Source organism: Vipera ursinii (assembly GCF_947247035.1).
Source record: "Vipera ursinii genome assembly, chromosome: 2".
In the NCBI taxonomy this organism is placed as follows: domain Eukaryota; kingdom Metazoa; phylum Chordata; class Lepidosauria; order Squamata; family Viperidae; genus Vipera; species Vipera ursinii.
In genome coordinates, this window is record NC_139513.1 from 259,970,912 (window position 1) to 259,976,911 (window position 6,000).

Genomic DNA, 6,000 nt, shown 5'->3' on the forward strand with positions numbered 1-6,000 from the left:
AGTTGCCAAGCATCTGAATGTAAATCACAAGACCCTGGAGATGCTGCACCATTCCAGCTGATCAGCGCTTCTACTGGGCTCAGCAGAAGTGCCAGGATCAGCAACGAGGTCCAGCTGGAGACTAATGCTGATCCTGGTGCTTCCACTGAGCCCTGACAGCCCTGCAGCTCCAGCCATCTCTTGCTCAGGCTTGTGCAGTGTTGCCACCGGTTCAGCTCATCCCCCTCCCCCGCTACCACTTTTCTAGGATGGTCATGTACCACCTGCTAGGTGCCAATGTACCACAGGTTGTACCCATACCACTGGTTGAAAAGCCCTGGGTTAGGAAACCACATTATGGGCATAATATGGCGAAACAGACTGGCTCCAAGGAATCAGATAAGGTTGTGTATTATCTTCTTGTTTATTCACCTTTTATGCTGAATATATACTAAGGGAAGTTGAATTGGAAGAAGTCTAAAGTGGTTTTCAAATTGGAGTAAGAAAAATTAATGACCTGTGCTATGCTGTTGACATTATTCTGATACCCAAAAATGCAAAGGATCTGCAAATCCTAACAGTCATAGAGCACAGTGAAAAGTGGGACTAAAATTAAAAAACTCATACAGGTAGAAAATACCATGGGCAACCAATAAAACAAACAAATGGATCATCAACCAAATCAATCCAGAGTTTGGAGCACAAATCATCAGGCTTAAAGGACCAAGCTCAAGTGATTATATTTTGGATACATTATGTAATAACTTATCTCTCTGGAGAAGACTGTTGTGCTGGGACAGGTGGAAAGAAAGAGAAAAGAAAGAGCAGCAGCAAGGTGGATGGATTAATTGGTAATAGGTCCAGGGTGGGCACAGCTTGTTAGAAATCTGTGTAGCCAGCAAGAGCCAATATCATCTTGACAACATATCCATCTATCCAGTTGAAAATACAACGGAATTGGAAGGGAATATGCAATGTCCTGACAGCTCCAGGTCATCAGGGAAGAAGGAGGTGAAGACAGAGAGGATGGTAATGTGAAGGTTGAAGATGATGAGATGGTATCCCATATTCTCTTGTAAGGGAAAAATATTTTTGTTGGACATTTGGGTGTGAATGATTAGAGCTCCTATCTAGAAGAGTGCAATGAATTTCAATATACATCCCATCACCAATTAGTTGTCTGTTTTGGTTTATCTACTTTTAATCAGTATTATTTTTGACATGTTTATTTATTCACTTATCATACATTGTCCACAATACATTGTTTGAATTGGCAGCCATGTAAATCCTTCAAATAAATAAATGTGTAAACAAGTGACAGATGGCAGACACACCTTCTCTGTGAGCGCGCCGACCCTCTGGAATGAACTGCCTCTGGAGCTGCGGACGGCCCCTGACCTTCGGTCTTTCCACCGTGACCTGAAGACTTGGTTATTCCAACAAGCGGGTCTGGGCTATGTTTTTTAAATTTGGCTTTTATTGAGTTAAATTGTCATTGTATCTATTACATTTACTGTTTAATTCTTTTTTAAATTTTGTATTCCATGTTTCTTAATTTTTTTGTTGTGAGCCGCCCATAGTCCTTAGGGAGAAGGGCGGCATATAAATTCAATAAATCTAAATCTAATCTAATCTTTCAGTTTGGGAAATGAGCAGCTACATAACCATTGCCTCTAAAAGGAGGTCTAGAATTTACGGCTGAAAAATAACCTATAAATTGGTCAGGATTGTAGAGTTCTGTTAGATGGAGAACATCTTTTAATGTCTTCTTGGGAATGCAGAACAAAGGGAGATTCATCAACATACCTATTATAGACCACATACAGACTGACATTGACTAGAGAAGGTTTGGTGGTATCCTAGCCTACGTTGGAGAGTAATAGCTGTATGTCTTTTGGCGGTGATTCTCTATATCAGCAGTGGATCTTTAGAATAAGCTAGATGGACCTGAATCAATCCTCCTGTGGATTTTAGAAAAGAATTATAGACCTACCTGCTTCTCCTGGCATTCCACAGAATGTAAGCAACCATATTAAATTTTCAGTATTTACATATTTTATTATAATTTAATATTTCAAGTTTATTAAACTTTTAAATGTCTAAAAGTAAGGAGGTTTGTAGAAACACACAGGAGGTCCACTAGTACACTGAAATGTATGTTATCTCCCATACTAGTTCTCATCAAGATTAATCCATTGTGAAAAATAATCTGAAGATTTGTCTGTTGTGTGTCCACCATGAAGACCTTTCTCAGAGAAACTACCCAATAAGAGAGGTGGAAAGCAAGAGACCTAAACTAAAAATTTAAAAATATGAATGCAATATTAGAACAGGCAAAATGTCAAAATGGTTGAGGCTGATTTGGCTGTAATCGAAATCACTTTAAGACAAGATTACAGCTGTCCACCCCCCAACTGGTCATTATGTATGGTGACATAAGGAATATTCCTGTCTATAAGATAAATCAGGCAGGCAAATATAGGCTCTTGACATTATATCTTAATTTGCATAAAACGCATTAGCATAAGCTTTTAAAGAAGTGAATTTGAACTGTTTTTTTCTTAACCAATACTGATAATATTGCTGATCTGAAAAAGTTTATAGGATTCTTTTTAGTTATAATGAAGCATTACTGGGCCATTAATCTTTTTTATTAAAAAATTGCTATTTTAAAAGGCTATTTGAGTGATATACCATATTGTACTATATAGTTATTTTGCAAACGGGATAACTTTGTCACTAAGATATAGCTAAACAACTGCTAAATACAACAATGATGTATTTAGCAGATTAGGTTGGAAAAGAACTACTACCACTTTTTTATTTCATCAACACAATTTAAATCTATTAGCATTTATTCAGGAAACTGCAACAGAAATAATAAATGAATAGAATGTCAAGGATATCACAACAGACTGTAGTTAGAAAAAGAAAAGTTGTGATTTTGGATTTTGTTTGAATGGAAGGTCCACAATACAGAATCTATCCAAATGAAATAATACATTAATGATTTTAATATACTTTGAACTTGTTTTCTTTAATTAAATCTTCTAGGAACTACATTTTAGGATAATGCTAGATGGTACTGAATGTTCAGTAGGAATATACTGTCTACTCCACTCATGATGGCAGAAATAGGTCAATTTAAGCTTGCTAAAGATTTTGAAGAAAAAGATCAGAAAACAAGGATCACACAGAACAAGAGTTATCATATAATTTAATAGAATACATAAATTAAATAGGATAAAAACAGATATAAGCACCTTCGGCTGCACTTAGAATCCAAAATAGACGAAGTGCCCCCTGAAAGGACAAAGCTAATATTATCAAATGAAATACAAGGAAATCAAAATAAATTACCAATCACTACATGTCACAAACAATTCTCACAAAATAATATATAGGTTCTATATGGAATTTGTGAAGAAGGAAAGCTGATTCACTCTAGGAGAAAGAAAATAACTAAAAAATATTACCTTGGAAATTAGTGTACTTCTGTTAAATAACTGGTGCATGGAATTTTTAAAAATATTAAAACAGCGAAAATATCAGTAAATTATCTGGCGGTCATATAATTCATGCTTTCTGTTTATCATGCTCAGACTGCTATTATCTGTTTCTGATAGGCATTTATGAAAGGAACAATCATCCTCAACAAAAGATAATAAACAAATATCTATAAATAACATTGTTCACACTGCAATTTACCATATTCGTTAATCAGAAATACTTAAACATGCCTATAGCATTCCTATTTAAGTTCTTCTGAAAACTTAACAGAGTATTTTATAATTCCTTTAAATGTGCAGCCACGCATGTAGTTATATAAAAATAGCGCTTTAGAATGATTAAATTTCCTACTGAGCAGATAATGGATGGGATTTGTAATTAGACAAAACTAGATTTTCTGGGCTGGCAATATACTAGAAATGGAGATGAAAAAAAGCCACACAGGTTAATTTTCCATTGTCAGAGTTTAGCACTAAATAATAAAATATCAAATATAACCAAATGATCATCCTTTTTTAAACAGTAGTACTCCTGAGGAGAGTTAAGGGGATATTTCATCTGCTGGCTTTGACTCCTTGGAAAAGCACACTTTTTCAATCTAATCTCCATAGACTTAAAAAAATAAATCTGTTAGTAACTTATTCAAGTCAGTTAAACAAAAATATTTTTTCTTCCTAAGTACTTTCAGCAACAAATATTTAAACATATTCTTCCTTCTAAAGTCTATATGGAGAATGTGAGATTAAAATATTATTTACTCTTTCAAAGTTTAAAAAATAGGATAAATATGTTTTTACTTTCCAAGGATTTGACAAATTACTGCTGTTCAAACAATCTTGTAATCTAGAATTTATGGTGAGGGAATGTAATATACACAGATTGACATAGCAAAAATACAAGTGAATATGCCAAATAATTTGTAATTCTTATAAGATCATGGCTGCAATCCAAATATGCTTGCACAAAATTCTATATAAGCAGTAGAGTATATATACTGTTCAGTATTGGAAATTTTCTCTTTTTTTAGAAGAAAATATGGGGTTTTTTATTAATGTATGTGACAGAGCAACTGTTTGAATGCAAGCTACACTTATAGAAACTGGCTTTTATAATTTTATAATTAAGGTGATCCTGGACTCATGATTGTATGCAGACACATGCAAAATCAGAAATATATGCTTGTTGCTGCTAGCCTAGTTATGTGAAGCTCAATCGTAATTAAATGATATTATAGTGCCAAGAACAGTGAACATAGTGTGTAGTGTTATCCATGAAAAAGTAAGATTCAGAAACTCTACACCTTCATAACTTGTTCTAAAGAGCATGAAAATCCATCAGAACAACAAAATTATATATGATTTATTCATATTATTTCTCAGGTTAACCTACTGACTATAAGTCACTAGCCTCTGACACCAGTACAGAAATGAGGGTTACTTATTGTCTTCAATGGAATGGAGGTCAAAAGGCAAAAGGTCAATCCTTATAACAGGATATTTGCTTGGAACTACTTTCCACTATGAAACCCCCCACACACACCCCCCACTCATTTCATCTACTAGTGCATAGGAGAAGACATCACAATCTCATTAAGACATATCTACTTTAACAAAAGTTATATGAGAAATGTGCTATTGGAAAACAAAGTACAAATTACCAAAGAGACTAATCTAGAGACAGGGCTGCCACAACACTGCAATATCAAACCAGTCCCTTCTAAGCTTGTATATTGAGCAACCATGCAAGACAGTGCATTAATTTGCATACCAGATGATTTCACATATTGCTATGATTAGAGAATGAATAATATATTTAGAATATGAAGCTAGTATTTATAATGGCACACTGATATTCTTCAGTCTTCTTTCAGTTTTGAAAAAGTAAATATAGGAAAATTAATTTATGAACAGACATCTTCAGTTAAAATGAACAGTTTTAGTGGTGTCCACAAAGGGTATCAAAACAGGGAGATGCTGCAGATGCCTCTTGCCTGCTTTGATATCTCTCACCATGCCGAATGGATTATACTGAATGAATTATACAGGAAATAATGCTGTTATGTATTACATTGTTGCTTCTACAAATACTCTTTCATTTACAATAGACTTGATAAAGTGCAAATTTGGTCAAAATACCTAAATAAAGCATGCTTTTTGAATTGCATCCAAAGATAGTTAGACAAGATTTCTTCCTCTAGTAGCATGCTATTATTTATTCAACTCAAGCAAAACATTGTACTCATATTTCGGTCTGCTGTCTCCTTGACTGGCTCAGTACAGTTATTGCCCACCTTTTCTTTAGTCCTTTATTTGTTTTGAAATCTTTTTACTTCTGTCAAGTTACAACCATTTGACCCACATTTCTGCTATGTGGCTCCATTTCTCCAACAGTTGACTCTCTGAAAAGGTATCTCTGTGAGACTCTGCATCCCTTTAATTGAGAAGGGAACTTCAATTTTTTCCAGCTTTTGCCCCTTGCATTCTTTAGAGGCGTGCCATGCATAATTTTTCC